We start from the raw sequence: 17,100 nt of genomic DNA on the forward strand, positions 1-17,100 counted from the left end.
GTCCTTTTAAGGAATTGATTATTGAGTTGGTTATATTAAATATAATTCAGTAATTCAACAAATGTGTTGTGTGTTGATATAAGTCTTATGTATAAGTCATGGTGTCAGCCCGACTCACCCCTGGTGTGCAAAGGTGCTGTTTTATTGGTCAGCCACTCAGTGCCAGTTTCTTCAGGACAATGAAAAACTCTATAATACATAGTTTGTTCTAGTTGATGCAAGCACTGTTGTGTTATGGTCACCGGTTCGATCCCTGGGCTCTCTGTCCTGGTCGTTGTGTCCTTGGGCAAGACACTTTACCCTACTTGCCTACTGGTGTTGGCCAGAGGGGCCGATGGCGCGATATGGCAGCCTGGCCTCTGTCAGTCTGTCCCAGGGCAGCTGTGGCTACAACTGTAGCTGCCTCCACCAGTGTATGAATGTGAGAGTGAATGAATAGTGGAATTGTAAAGCGCTTTGGGTGCCTAGAAAAGCGCTATATAAATCCAATCCATTATTATTATTATTATTATTATTATTATTATTATTATGCTTCTAGTTGTTTTAATGACACTTTGACCACCTGTTAGTAGATCACAACAGATATGATCTGTGGTGTTTTATGTAAGCTTGTATGTCAGATTGTAATGCTCATCAGAGAAAACCAAAATATAGTCTTTTTATTATTTTTTAATTTATTCATCCATCCATCCATCTTCAACCGCTTATCCGAGGCCAGGTCGCAGGGGCAGCAGCCTAAGCAAATTTATTCAATTTTACTATAATGATGTATCAGTCACAGTCTTATAATACACCTTCTTTTCTAAGAAGGTTATACTTAGTGCATGTGTGAGTATATGTACAGTGAACTGGCTTTACACACCATGTGTCCTTTTAAACCAGATTAACTCAGTGTGTGTGTGTACAGTGAACTGGCTTTACACACCATGTGTCCTTTTAAACCAGATTTACTCACTGTGTGTGTGTGCAGTAGACTGGCTTTACACACCATGTGTCCCTTCAGAACAGACTATACTTTGTGTATATGTATGATGACATCACTGACCTTGTACACCAGACTGTCCTTATAGACCGAGCTACAGAAAAGTCTCTACAAACCACCAGAATGTCTGAAAAAATAGCCTTTTTTATATCTCAGTTGAGCAAAGAAAATGTTTAAATTTTAAGTTGTGTATAGGTTTGCTGATTTTTTTCATGATTTTTGATATGCATATTGTAGCTCTAGCACCTCTGGAACCCGGTGTCCCCATAGCCCTATGTCCAGTCTGATTTGCCAAAAATTTCAGAAATTGTCCCTCTAACCCAAGAAACGGGTATGTGTGTGTGTGTGTGTGTGTGTGTGTGTGTGTGTACACAAGTGTGTCTCTGTGTGTTGGTGGCATGCAGACGTCTAGCTGTCCTGATGTGAAAGACTGCAGGCCTCCTACGGTCTAGGAGAGAAGGCAACCACAAGTGGGAAAGGTCTCACGCACACAGAGTCACACACAAACAAACAATGGTTGGGACCTAATGTTGATAAGACAGTGACTAGTCTTTTAAAAATGTTTTGCTTATCTGTCTCTATTCAGTACGAAGCCCATACAGTAAAACAAGTGACAGACTTTGTCACCATAACAATGTTACTTAACAGGCCAAACATTTAAGTTGAGTTCTAAGAATAATTTAAAGTTAATCTAAAAGCTTGAGGTGAAAATCTGACTACAATGAAGATTTTGTCAAATAGTATTTAAGGACAAAAGCAAACAAAACAAAAAAACACCGTGTTAAGCTTATTTTTGTTGCATGTTTATGTGTTAATACATATTTAGTCAGATTTTGTGTGATTTGCTGGTTTCCTACAATTTGCAAATATGACATAGCCCATTGACAGTTTTCTGTGGTTGTAATACAACTGTGGCAGTCCAAGAAACGTAGTCGAGCTGTCAGAACTGAAAAAACAATCTTACATTTGCTTCATTTTATCTGACAACTGAGAATGAGTTCAAAGCGATACTGACACATCAGTGCACTTTAGAGGTTTTGATATTCCTACAGAAGAGCTTCTCAACCTTTCAGTGCAAGCCTTAAAACTTTTTTTGTCAACATGGTGTTGGGTAACAGCAACATCAGCTTTAAGTAAGATAGCACGGCTAAAATTGGACTCAAACATTTATAGATAGCTCAGGTTTTTCGTGCATCCATGCTTAAATTCCACCTGTCTTATCTTCTGGGTGATACATTATCTAAGGTAAAGCAGATAGAAAACCAGTTACTGTAACAGAGCCAAAAAATGTCACCTGCAATTATGGTTTCAAGAGCAAGTGCATAAAGCAAAAACAGCCAGCATCTTAGTAGTGGAGTTACTCACCAGGGAATTACAATTAGACATTAGCAACAAATGAATCAACTAAAACAAATGCAAATGTTTGTCGTACTCATGCAAAATGAGAACCATGAAAATTTGTCACAATCAGCTGCATGATTTTGCACTTTTGTATCAAACACACTCTGTTTTTTCCCATTTGAGTAGTGCGGGTGTACCCCAGTGATTTCCCAATTCACAGCTTATAGTAGTTGGGAAATACTAACAAGCTACTTTTCACATAGGTCAGCCTGTCAGCTGTCACATCAAAAACTTTGCTAGCTTTTAATCTGACCATTAAAATAAAATGATCCACTTAACGCTATGAGGAGCAATTAACTCAGATGTGGAGGAAAAGTAAGACAATGACTACTCAGACGTTATGTACAAGACAAGTCATTGTGAGACATTTATTAATAGACAGGTAGTTTTCCTGTCAGCAGTAAACCCACCCTCGCTATGACATGTTGAGTCATCGTTTCACAACATCCTTTTTTGAGGAAAACTTATCTGACTAGTAAATGTAGATAAACTCATGATTGTGAAATGATGCCAAACCAGCCTGAAGCATTTTGTGAATATAATGCTTCATTGTGCAAACATGCAAAAGTGAATGTGGATGGCATCAAAAAATAATGAGAATGTTTTCTTGGACAAAAGCTCCTTGTCAGGAGCATGGACTTTTTTGTGGCCATCTTTCACCTTTCATCTTTCTTGCAGGCTTAAAATTGACACAACCAACTTTGCAAAGTGTTTCTTACTAAAGCTTTGAGATCACTAAGTGAATGTCAATTTATCTAATGACAGTATAATGATATGTTGGACCCTTGTCCAACAAACCAGTTTATTCAGATGAAAACTGCTGAGCGCTAGGCAGGTCTGGCTTTAATCAGTAGGCTTTTGAAAGAGTTTCTTCAGCCTTAAAGGCAGGGGAGTTTGCTCATTCTAGCCTTACTTGAAAACCAACCTAAAAAGCAAACAGTGGTGGCTTTGTAGTAACTTTCAGACATGAATAATTGGCTGACTTAGTAAGAAAAAGACTGATTTATTGTATAGTAAGTGTCTTCTCTGCCAGACTGTAGCCCTCCATTAGAATCTTTACACGAGATTTACATTACGTTAAATCATTTAAAAAATAATCCAGTCATAGCTTTCTAGACTTGTTGATTAGATCTTTACCGTATTTTGCTATTGTAAGTGGTGGGTACAATTAACATTACATTATGTTTTGATCCTGTGGTGAATTTTATAGTCTCTTCTTTTTTTCCCCACCTTTTTTACCGCGGCTTCAACACACTCCCGAGCTGCACATTTGGCTTCATTCATCAACACACTATTGAGTCAGCCAAGTAATACCTGCTGCCTGGCTTTAATCTTCTGAGAGACTGCCTTTCTATTTTGCTCTGAGGCTATAGGCCACCATCAAGTTTTTCTGTGATTTATAGGCCACAGGTGCAAGCAGGTTTGTTAAAGCTTCTTACGCACGGTTTGTTCAGCATCTTTAATGAATCGAAGATATATATATATATATATATATATATATATATATATATATATATATATATATATATATATATATATATATATATATATATATATATATATATACACACATATATATGTATATATATATATGTATATGTATATGTATATATGTATATATATATGTATATATATATATATATATATATATATATATATATATATATATATATATATATATATGTATGTAGAGAGAGAGAGAGAGGTAGACGTATTTTGTTTTTTTCCGATGACACCCTCGTCTGTCTTTACAGAAGACAGAAGAACAGTCCCTTTTGGCTGCAGTAAGAAATTAATGGTTGGCAAAGTTTGAGAAAATTAATATCATTTTATGGACTTGTGCTACTGCTAACAGCATCATCTGTGCTACTGTCTCACTTACATGCTTTTCGCTACAAGTGTGATGCAATCACATTTTAACATCCACTTGAACCTTTTTTAATACATGTTTGAAGTTGCTTTTACTCTCATGTCATGGTATCACCATTTCTTGACGCACCCAAAAGGGTATTTCTATACCCAAAAGAAAATGTCTTATTTCTACCTGTGCTATTTTCTACCTTCCCACCCTTTCGTACGCATGCATGAAAGCTGGAGGTGGAGAGCAACTAGATTCAGCACTGCTCAGAATGGTGGCAACACACATGACACTGATTAAATTAAACACAGAAAGAAAAGGAGTTTGGGTGGGGGTGGGTTGCAAAGTGACTTGCACAAGCACAGAAACTGTGGGTTGCTAAAATGGCACACTATATATGAGACAACTGGCTACACACTCCCAGTTACCTATTGGCAAATCTTAAGCTGACGTGGGCCAGATCAGCATATCTGCTGGGATTGCAGCTTACTTACAAACTTTGTGAGATCGTATGTAAGTAAGCTCCAATCGTAAGAACTCTACTTTGTGGCCTGCTTGAAGTAATGCCATGGTCAATATTTGCCAGTTGTGCACTACAGGTCCATTGCACTAGCAGCCAACTTGCACACTATGAAATAGTGTTTTTCCAAAAACCTCCAATACATTAAAAAAATTCCCTTCCAGAAAACAAGAACAAGAAAAAAATTTTCTTAGGTTGCATAAATACTTAAAACACAGATGCTTAGATGCTTTTTTGACACCTTGCTGTAGAGCTACACCCAGCCAGGTCAGCACGTCACCAGAGAAGAAATATGCAGTTTCCTTGCATCTGAAACGGTTGTAGTCAGATGTGATAAAGGATTGAAAATACTGGGAAAGTCCAGTTCAGGCAGATGAGGCAGAGTTCTGCTTTAATGATGACACAGCTTTAGATCAGTGAGAGGCAGATCAGATAAGGGCAGACAGTAAGCAGGTCGCCTGTGATCGCTCGGCACATGATTTCTCTCTACTTCAAATTAGCAGATCATTTCCTTGCACCGCGCAGTGTGACTGGTAGACAGGAACAAGCAGGCTGTGAAAGGGGAATCCATCACAAACCAACTGTTTCTGATAAATAAACAGGTGAGTTGTGGCAATGATTCTTCATGTGTTCCAGGAATGTGAACAATTCTTGGCGCAAAACATTTTAGTCAGTGTCAAGGTGAACCAAGGCTTTTTTTTATTTTTTTGACAACTTCTGAAAAACAAAACTGAGAAAAGGTTTGTGGGTTTCAGACAAGGCTTTACTATTCAAGGAGATGTCATGATGACATTTAACATTTTCTGTATATGTGTGTACCATCTGTGGCACCAAATAAAGCCCACGCACTCCCCTCACCTGAACTCTCCACACTTCATCTGGCTTATTTTTTTTCAGTTTCTTTCATCTTTCCCCACATCTCTTTTTCTGTGGATTTTTATACCAGTTGTAATTAATCACTTTAAAGAACATTACACAATTACCCCTAATCGCTTCTTAACTGTAAAAGCATTTTTAAACAAAACTACTAAAACTAGGCTTCAGCTCTGGTTCCAAATATTGAGCCAATAGATTGACAAGCCAGTATATAGAACTAGTATGCAACGGCACACAGTAGCATCTGGATAATTTTTTTTTTTTTAGATTTCAACAAATCAAAGAAACAAAATAGTAAAATTAAAAGTTAAAAGAAATAATCTACCTCATTCACTTGGAGTGCATCAGGTACAACAGATTTCTCATCATTTGTTCCATCATTGTGTGCACAATGATTAATATATAATGTGAAGTCACACACACTCCTGCAGAATTCTGCATATTTTTAGATATATAACAGGATGATGTACCTGCTATTTACAGCTGTGTGCAAGATTCAAATGAGTTTTTCTCTCGATGTTAACGTTCAAAGGTCACGCTCATCTGCTCTAAATGCCATGCTAACAATGTGTGGAACATCAGGAAATGCATCAAATTGCAGAGAGAAAAGTGACATTTTGAGCCAGGTGGTTAATTTTACTGAATATACTGCACAAAAAAGGAAAACATCCACTACTGCATGTGGTTACAGCTGAAGAAAACTCTGTGAAGAACCACCCTCGCCAATTAGTGGATCGTTGTTGTTGCCTTGTTGGCTCATTTCTGGTGGGTGTCAACCGAAATTTAAGTAAGCTATTTTTTTTTCTATTCTATTTAAATGAGGCCTCTTTGTAAGGGAAATTCCCCTGAAAATCACCAATAAAAGTCTTAATCTATTATATATATATATCCATTTTCTATGCAATTGGAGCCAAATTACAGGTTTACAATAAAATTTACAAGACCATAAAATTAAGGATTACAATTTTATGCCCCAATGTTAAAGTCTGCATGCTCTTTCAGAGGTTTCTCTTTACAGTTATGGCAGGGAGAAACAGAACCCCATATTTATTCATTAAATCTAACATTTCTTGAGACAAAAATCTGTCAGACTTAAACATATTGAGTGTACTACCACAATTATTGTATATGTTACTGCACAGAAGTAGGCTAGTTCTACGGTAAAGTCAATAATGAATGATCTACGTGTGCTCACAGTGCAGAGACCACCAAAGTCAGTAACCCTGTTTTGGGAATAACAGTCAAACTGGTCAATCTGGCCGGTTTCCTTAGCCAGCGGTGGACGGTTCAGTTTGGTTGACCAGGTTGGTCAAAGCAACTAGACATGAAATCCATGGCCTTTGGTAACTAGTTTTATCACCAAGATCCCAAAATCAGAGAGTCACTGATAATTAAGATAATACTTTCTGAATTGAAAGGAACATGTTGGGACATAACACAAAAAGGAAAGTTTCACTTTCCTTTCTGGAACAATAGTTGACTGTTAGCTGTCTAAATATCTAAAAGGTGTCATTTTTACCCCCCAATGGCAGGCTGCAACCAGCAGAAGGGGCGTTACCTGAGGTTATCTCGCCTAAATCAGTAGCACTTAATGGAAACCTCGAAAAAGACCCATGTGTCATCAACACCCTAATCCCTGTCCTATTCTTTCCCAAGACTCCCCCAAAAAATCTGTGCTATCTGTAACATTTAAATTAATTGAAGGATTTAATAGTGACTTTAAGATGGACATTTTGCAGTAATTAATTTGGAGTTAAGAATTAAATGATCCACGGACACCTGGAAGCAGAGACTATCATTTTATACAAGTGCCAAAAACAAAAAAACTCTTATGGACACACAGCAGGTTCATAATATATCAAGGTGACTCATGAGGTTTTCACTGTGCCAAAGACTTTTATAGTCTTCGCAAACATTACGATAAAATGTCAATGTAGAAAGCCATGATGATGGATTCAGTGCTAAATGTGAAAGAGACAAAGTGAGAATGTAAGTTTGTGAGATTTTTGTGAACCTGCATGCGATGTGCGAGGGTGTTAGCAGCTCTGGTTGTGTAGGTGTATGAGGGACGGGATGACTTAAATGATAATGATCTCTCATTTCCCTAGCTCGCCTTGCCTCACTGCAGGATCCCTGTCTGATTTCCTTATGAAGCTTAGGTGGACACAAACATTAGGTTTTAGTGCACACCGACTGCTGCACACTAAAAAAAACAAAAACCAAAAAAAAAACAATGAGTCCTTCTATAAAAATAGAAACTGTGCTAAAAGTTTTATTACAATAGGCTCTAATTTAAATAAGACCTTTACATTAAACTGTCCTTTGGCAATCAACAACACTAGGTGATCCAGTTATTTTAGGACATCTCTGACAGAGGCAAATACTGGATCAGTGATGTGTTTTTAATGCTGTTATTGATTCAACATTGGCCTTACATAACCTGAGCATGTACACTGGACAAACATTACTTCAGCTCCAATCTTCTCTTCAATATAGCCAAACTAATAGCATTTAGTTTAATTTTGATTCAGGATTTTACCTTAAATTGTCCTCTCAAATATATATGTTTTAAAAACTGAAGCTGTATATTGAAATGCTAAACTACAAACACAGCCATATTCAAGTTTCCAAGCACTGGAAAGATTAATAAACAGGATTTGCTTAGAGTTCTGTGACTGAGAAACAATATTTGCTTTGCAACATGCCTTTATCCAACTCAACCAAACGCATGAGGAAATAAATTCTCTGCCTTTTTCTTTGCTGCATCAGTAGTGTAAAACAGTCAGGGGCTTAATAGCTTGTTTGTATTTGTTTGGTCCCTAAGACTGCATGCATGCTGTTTTATTGTATTAAATCAAATATATGTGTATTAAATGAAAAGCTGACTAGGAGAACCTTAGTTCAAACTATTCACTTTTTGGTTTTTCTTCTTTTCTGATTGTAAACTTTTTAATTAAAATGAATAATTTCTCATATTTTCTGTGACAGAAACTGCTGCAAATCTTTCCAATTAAAGTAAATAGATCCTAAAGACTTTCACTTCCTAAATAGGAACAGCAATTACATCTTTTGCTAAGTATAAATCAGATGGAGGGTCAGCACCTGCAGAGTGAAGTGGTGCATTTAATTTCATATCAGTACAATTTTAATGAAACTACAGAGAATGTGTTTCTGTTCAACAACAGGAAAACAGTTATCAAAGCAAAATCAGGGATGCAGACAGTTGAGTCCTCTATCCCTGTATAGACAGGCAATGTATAACTAAACGGGGTACAACAGGGGTAAACAAACAAACAAAAAACAATAAAATACAATTTCTTTTTTTTAAAAAACTACAAAACTATCACTTCTTAATTGAAAATGGACAGTAAAATAACCTCAAAGCTAGAAGTCCTCCTTTAAATTATTTCATTAAGTTATTAGGAAATGCTTGAAAGTCAACAATCGCTTTGACAAAAACAGGCAGTTGTATTATCATTAACGCACAGCAGCTCGAAACCAGAAGAGTACAACACATGGTGCTTTGATGCCCACATATTTTGCAGAAGGTATCGCCCCAGATCAGATGAATACGATTTGAAAAAATGCACCATTGTGCAGTTTTATTTGATACATGTGGGAATTCGAGTCCTTTCCCCCCTACATCTATGGAAGCATCCGCTCAAGACAATTGTGTTCAAGGAGAGAGAGGGTGGAAAAAATAGAACAAAAAAACCCAACCAAACCAAAAAAAAAAAAGCATGCAATTAATTCACTCAGAGCACTTTTGTAAATAAAAAGTCCTCTGAGTCAAAGATTTTTTTTTTAAAAATCTTCACTGTGCAGAGATAAAAAGCCTGCAGTCTGTCGATACAGTCATCTGATGAAGGAGGAAGCACTTCGGTGATCACCTTGAATGTGTTTGCACAAGAGTGCTTCTGCCACACACAACCTTGAAAAAGCTATTCTTTGGTCTAAAATGCAGCTTAGTCAAGTGTTAAGGTGGTTACTACAAATATCAAAGTCACAGAGAACGTCTTGCACAACGAAGGAGGAGAAACAACTATAGCTGCAATTTTTAGTTGATCTTTTTTCCACTACACTTAGTCAAGTGTTAAGGTGGTTACTACAAATATCAAAGTCACAGAGAACGTCTTGCACAACGAAGGAGGAGAAACAACTATAGCTGCAATTTTTAGTTGATCTTTTTTCCACTACAAAAATTGAGACCTTTAAAGCAACATTGCCTCAATTATAGTTTCAGCGAAAACCAAATTAAACCTAAGAAGGAAACATTTATTAACTAGTTTACTGTCAGTGTGCTTTCCCTAAATCACGATGTAAAACAACATAAAAAAGTCACATGAATTTAATTAAATGTACTAAAGCAAGTACATTTTACTTAATTTGAATAATTCTATTAAAAAATTAATACATATAAGCCAACTCAGAAAATTATTCAGAGTTCTTAGATCTTACATAAAGAAATAAGTGATGTGATATGTCTCATTTTTGTTATTGCATCCTCACAGCAACAGGAACACTGCTTTAATTAACATTTGACTAACAAAGTCGCACTAGTCACTTCAGCAGTCTCAGCCATGCTGGCCTGTTTTAACACACAAACACTGGAAACCACAAATCCACAACAATCGGCGTCTAAGTACAAGATAAGTGAAATGAGGATCAAGACTGCTAGATCTGGACTTAAACATTAACAGTCTTGGTTCTTGCACTTGCTGGTGCAGAACTGTCCATACTCAGAAAACCGTAAATTCACATTGAGAAACCAGACGAGTGTTCGGGTAAAAAGTGGTGAAAATTCAATGTAAACAAGTAAGAAGAAATATTTTATTTTAAAAGTAAAATTAGCAAGGGCAGTAAAGCAGTGACAGCAATTTACAATGAGCAAAATATTGAACACATTTTATACCAAAAATCCAGCGTATCCAAGTCTGAATAAAATCTAATTTCAACATAACAGCAATAGCAATTTATACATTTCATATAACATACATGTTTTTATCCATTTAAATTGTACTGACTGGGGTGTTAATCTTTAAACTGTAAGTGTTCTCATTTTAAAGCAGTGCAAGGGGACAAAATGGAAATATCTTTTGCAGGAGCAAGGCATAAAATAATGTTCCCCTAAAATTATTGCCAAACTATCAGTTTGTTTCCTGGGGTAGTTCAATTATTTTCTATTTTTCAGTACACCCTTTACTATTATTTTGTGTGGTTCACAGTTATAGCAGCTTAAAGCTCGGTTTCCTAAGCAAAAGCAAAGCTACAACGTGAAATACAAGTAAACACGGTCCAAATCCTACACCCACGTGAAACGCCTCAAACGTATGCCCTGCACAGAGCTACCATTCAACCTTTAACATTTCTAATATCCATTTTACGCTGACTTAAAGTGAGAGACATCAGTGGGGTGAATATTATCTTCCTCACAACCGCAGGTGACTCAGAAACACACAAACACACTCACGCGAGAATAAAGATCTGAAACTTTATATATTCAAAGTTCAAAGAAAATGAAATTCAAACTCTGAAGTTGATTTCACAGTTGGGTGCTTGTTTAAGCTGCTTCAAATCTGGTTTTGAATTTTCCTGTCGTATTTTTCTGATTCTGTGCAGAAGCATGACTCGGATGTTAAATAACTGAAATTTACTTAAAGCTCTTTTGTCTTTAGTCTTGTCCATTTCTTTCCTTTCATGAATTTTGTCTTTCAAAGCTCAAAATTAAGCTTACAGAAAAAGAAATGCAAGGATTCATGTCTGTGTGTTTTGCACAGAATTTCATAATTAATCGAGATAAATTGTACAAAAGATTGATATTTTTTCTAAGTATTTATGCTGCAAGACAGAAACTATTTCACTTATTTTTAGTGCTTTTGTCAGGTTTAAAATTAAATGAAGATGAAAGACTACAGTTACTAGCTATAAATGCTACACATTCCAAGAAATTGAATAAAATATCCATTGCAAAAGCTAAATATTTAAAGCAACTTTTATTTACACCCCTTTTGTATTTTGCATGTAGCCTCTATGTTTTTAAAACAGATTCATCGTGAATTCCTACGCATCTGAATGTAACTTAATTTCCTTCTGTGTGTAAGAAAGTGAGAGAAGGAAAAACAAACCCAAAATGTCAAATGTCTGCCTTCACATCACACAGGAAGCTTATCAGGCTGTGACCTTTTGATAATTGGTTCTTGTTGTTTTTGTTGTTTACAGGGTGAATGTATGCCGGTACACTAAACTGACGTGGGAATTTTAGTGCATATTTGCAAAGAGAAATATACCTCAATGTATTGTTACATTATATTCACGTGACGATCTTGATTTTTTCGTCACTATGAAGCCATTTTTGATTATGAAAGATGTCTTGAGTGCCGTTTTTATTTCGAGCACGGACAATATGAACGCAGTGGCAGATCACCGGAACTCCTTTGTATTTTATAGACGTATAACATCAGCTTCGGTCGATCTTTTTATGCGTCATTTTAATATTCCAAGTTCAGTAATGGGCTGTTGTGAGAAAACACTAAGCAGCCTGATAACATAACACGTTCATAGAGTCGGTGGAAAATATGGTGTTAAAAGCAGGGACGCGTCGAAACCTCAGACACCCACTATGTCTTCCTTTACGAATCAAAGAGAAGTAAGACAAGACGTGAAGTGACCAAACGGTGGTCACATTAACATTTCATTTCGTCCACGCCTTTGTCCCTTTATTTCCCTTTAGGTGAATAATTGTTCTGCGCCTCAAAGCAGAAGCACACCGGACATGTTTTGAGTTTTGCAGGCCATCGACTCTCTCCGCAGAAACCAAAGTCCGAAGAGCCCAGAGACGATCGAGGCATCTCAAGTAATCAATCAAGAAAATAAGGCTGAGTTACACATGCACACGTTCAAAGAAAAATCACATTTCCATGTCGAATTATTTATCACACCAAGGAATAAAATCCATTCCTGCAAATGCAGCTTACTGAAACTGAATCGACTCTTCATGCGCCTACTTATCATTAAACATTTAACTGCGTACTCTGCTCCTGTCTTTCATAAAATCTTCGAGACTCTTACATTAGGACTTATAACGAAGTCATTCTTTTATTATTTAAAGTTTCATCGTGGTACACACATTTTTCTTGGAGGGGAAAAGGCACGCAAAGGTAACATGCAGAAAATTTCATTACGACGATAAATTTAAAACCAGGGTGTGTGTGGTTCTCCCCCATAGGTCACGGGGAAGAATCGCAGTATTTTATTTTGGCAAATTTGATTTTTGACATTTGCTGGTGTTGAAATCTTGGAAGGAAAAAAGTACAAAATGACCGCATTTTAATGCGAATTCTGTGGGCTAAGACCGGACACAAGAGGAAGTCTGTTGTAAATAATTTCACAGCAGAACTGCTCAATATTAACAGGTGATGTCGACTATGTGATTTTGATTAAACACAATTATAGGAGGAATGAAAGATGTCAAAAGCAACACAGGGTTGTTTCCTTTAGAAAATATAACAACAGGAAAGAAACATAGAATAAAACTCATATATATCTATTTTCCCCCCAAGTTTAAACTCACCACTGACCGCCACAACTACCCAGAAGTTAATCGGGAAAAACTGGATGAAAACTACGACATACTGTCCGAGAAAAGGTGGATAAACTTTTTTCTAAGATGTGACAATAGCCTGGACCATCTGTCACGCAAATTTGGTATTAATGTTGTGAAACAGCCCCTGGTCGGATGTTAGGCTGATATTTAATCGAATTTTTCATATATATATATATATTTTTTTTTTTTTAAAGCGTCGAAAACAGTGTTTTAATTTGCCTGAAATGTATTTTAGGCGAATACATATGAGAGAACTGCAGAAGAAGAAAAACAAAGAAGAGAGACTTGGCTTTTTTCAGTGGGAAGGAGTCTCCCTCTAGTGGTTAAAAAAATAAACTACACCAATTTATCGCCTCTTCCCTTTTTCTGGCTTTCACATTGACATTTAGCGAGTGTAGCATGACCTCATCTTACTGACAGTCACCTAGGTTTCAGTTTCTGAAACACCCCTGCAGTGAGATCTACTCCGACCAGGTAAAGTCCGCATATGGTGACTTACTGAGGCAGTGACGAAGGGGGGAAACAGTGTTTCCTGAAAAGCTGATGAGCACAGGCTAAAACCACAACAAATCTAATGCACTGATGAAGTTTGACCAGAGCAAATGGAATATTAAAATACTCTCTAGATTTAAATGGATACTTAACAAGCTTATATATTGAAACAAATTTAACTAAACATAACTGCAATGTGCAGTTATGCTATAACCTGTCAAATGAGTTAAAAATGTTTTTAAAGACATGCAAAGAAAATAAACTATATTAGCTTTCCAGAACTTTTATGAATGCTTGTGTGACTGGCAGCCTGTCCACGGTGTACCCTGCTCTTGACCTAAGACAGCTGTGATAGGCTCCAGGCTCCAGCCCCCCCCCCAAATTTGGATAAGTGAAAGAGAATGGATGGATGGAAGCTAACTTATTCAATGAGGAATTCATTCATGCATTCATTTTTTCCCCACTTTTCCACTTGAGGTTTGCAGAAGTATAGTAGCCCATCCTAGACATCAGAGTGAAAGGCAGGGAATACTGTGGACAAGCTGCCAGTTTATTACAGAGCCACACAGAAACAGACAACCACTCATGTTCAAATTTACACCTAAGGACAATTTAGAATTATCAAGTAACCCAACATGCATGTCTTTAGACTAAAGCTGGAGTGTGTGGAGAGGACTCACACAGGTACACAAAACCCAGCCACTGGGTCAAAACCCTTCTTGCTGCAAGCAAGTGTGAACTTAGTTTGTTGTCTAAGTTAATGGTGTCCAATTAGTTTTCTGCTTTAAGTTTATTTGGTATAGTTTCATTTTCTTAGCCTTCCCCTCATATCTTACTATGTGAAGTTGTATGTTAAGAGTCTTTGTCAAGGCGTTGAGTTACTGAGTCATTTCCTGTTTTATTTTGGTAGTCTTTTATGTTTAGTCTCTTGTTTTGTCTTCCATGATTAGTTTCATCTGTCTTCTCTATCCCTTTCCTCTTCCCTCATTATCTCTTGTATTTATTGTCTCAGTCTCCTCTTGTCATTTGTGGAGTTGTCCTTAGTTGTCAATCACCTAGAATCAAGTCCCCCTCTGTCTTTGTTAGTCCTTTAAAATTCTTAGTATTCTCTGATTTTTGAATTTCTTCTCCACTGGCTTTTTGGATTTGGGATTTATGTTTATTGCCAGTGCAATCAGCATTAAAGCTTGCACTGAGCCCCAGTCCTGCCTACTATGTTCAGATCTGGGATTAACTTGACAATCCAAGTTTCTGTTTAAGATTTGTGTTGGCGTTTGTTTTGCAAAATAGTCCTGTTTTTATTTTTTATGTTTTATTCTTTATTTAAACAGAAGGAGATTTAGCAGAAAATAAAACAGGTCAACTCTGGCCTCTAGTCTAAGATCTCCTCTGCTTCTTTACTTTTCTTTGTCTACCTGGAAAGGTTGTAATAATGCTAACACTCACACCACCACCACCACTACTACTTATTATTATTATTATCATTATTATTAGAATATTAGAAGAAGAAGGAAATACAAAAGTCCATCCATCCATGGATCCGTCCTCTTCAACGTATCCGTTTCAAGGCTGCAGGGGGGCTGGAGCCTATGTCATCTGTCACAGGGTGAGAGGACAGGTCGCAAGTCCATCACAGTGGCAAGTGTTTACCTTTAAGGTGTGCTGCTGAACTGAGAAAATATTCATTGATCATGTAGCAATGAAAGTAAATATACATATATAAATATATGTATATCTCTTTTGACTTATTTGAGCTCCCCTATTAAGTACAGATGTACAAATAATAGAACAACCTGGGCTTTCTATTGATATCTCATTTGTTTGGGTGGCCTCTTTTATCTTCAAAGAGGAAGGAAATCACAAAAAAAGTTCAAGGGGAAGATCCTCTTTTCCCCAGTTCTCATGAGGATATAAACAAATATAAAAAATGTATTATTTTATATGCATTTTTTGCAAAGTGAAGACCTGCAGGCTGCTGTGGAGTCAGGTGCATTCAGAAACATTAGCCATGTTGCACCATAAAACACTGACTATGCTGTTGATCCCTCTATATATAGCTTTTATAAACAACTGTTTCCATGGGGGGAGATGATTTGTATCCTATAACTGGTACAATTGTTTCTGATATTGATTCCCAGAACAAAGACTTAACAATGATATACCTTTATACCTTTATTAGTCCCACAAGGGGAAATTTGTTTCCCACACGGCTGTTCTCTCTACATGTCCTGTTCTTCGCCCTGGCATAACTCTGTTTGGTTTACAGATCACGAAGAAGAATAGAAAGAGCCAAAAACAGTCATCTAACATTTAAACCAGGTAACCTGACACGAAGTCGAAACCGTGTGGTTTAACCGGGGAATGAGAGGGTGACTTTGGAGGCGGCAAAGTTATAGTTTCTTTAGTTTGGTACCAAAAAACGAAACAGATACGCACACCTTCTGAATTCAAGTAAAATACTGCAAACTCTTTATAGGCATACAAATGCACTGTTAACCAGCTATTGTCATTTTACAGGCTCTTTATTCATGATTATAAAGCAGTAACTAATAACTTAAACTGCATGACAATATTCTCCAAGTATTTTTTAAGTATACTAATAGTTTTCCCTGAATAACCCATTCATTACTGATAGTTAACAAATACGATTTTGTTTGTGAATTACAATCTTAATATACTTTGCTCAGTATGAATGTCATAAGGTGATTTTACTACAAAAATAATGTATTATTGTATTGATATATGTAACAAAAACAAAAGTATCTCTTTTGCATCTCTAATTAAGAGGTTATTGACACAAATCCCTTATAGTTAATAATCTTGTCATTGCAGAAAACAATCATACAGAATAACTTATTAATTACCACTTTATAACGACCAATAAAGCGTTCCTATTCTGCTTGTTATTACAATGTCCTATATGATGTCATTATGCCCTAATTTTCCAATGCAACTTGCATATATTTATTAAGGTTAATCCCTCCTGATATACAATGATTTTCATTAACTAATCATCATTTTTATTTGAAAGGAAGCCATCTGTAATGTTTTGCACAACCTCGGAGCATTAAAGATATATTAAACACTTTGGTTTGCCTCTCAGTTCTTGAGCATAAGCTCTTTTTCTAAATAATTCTGTCCCATTACATTTTATGTAAAAGTATTTTAGTTAGTTTACCATCATCTATGACAAATTGCTACACAGAACCTAAACCTGCATAATGTTTGATAGTTCTGACAAAACGGAGATTTGATCCTATTAAAACGGCAGATTGAGAAAAAATTAGTACATCAATCCTTGCAGCTATAGTATTCAATATCTTTTATTTTACATTTGGTTGAAAGCATGATCAATTTTTTTCATAGCT

The 17,100-nt window shown here is 36.4% G+C and overlaps 1 protein-coding gene and 1 long non-coding RNA gene across 4 annotated transcripts in view; one reads left to right on the forward strand and one right to left on the reverse strand.

Annotated features, from left to right (window-relative positions):
* Positions 1 to 419, forward strand: part of LOC146655368 (uncharacterized) — a 19,011-nt gene extending 18,592 nt beyond the window's left edge. Inside the window, exon 23 of the mRNA XM_085428586.1 lies at positions 1 to 419. This exon is cut by the window's left edge and continues 429 nt beyond it. The gene's annotated coding sequence lies outside the window, so the exon portion shown is untranslated.
* LOC146655367 (uncharacterized) overlaps positions 1 to 17,100 on the reverse strand; it is a 97,312-nt gene that overhangs the window by 49,022 nt on the left and 31,190 nt on the right. The gene's annotated exons all lie outside the window — the stretch shown is intronic.

This window comes from Rhamphochromis longiceps, linkage group LG13 (assembly GCF_057381845.1).
Source record: "Rhamphochromis longiceps isolate RC_006_pf linkage group LG13, R_longiceps_female_GT1.1, whole genome shotgun sequence".
NCBI classification, from domain to species: domain Eukaryota; kingdom Metazoa; phylum Chordata; class Actinopteri; order Cichliformes; family Cichlidae; genus Rhamphochromis; species Rhamphochromis longiceps.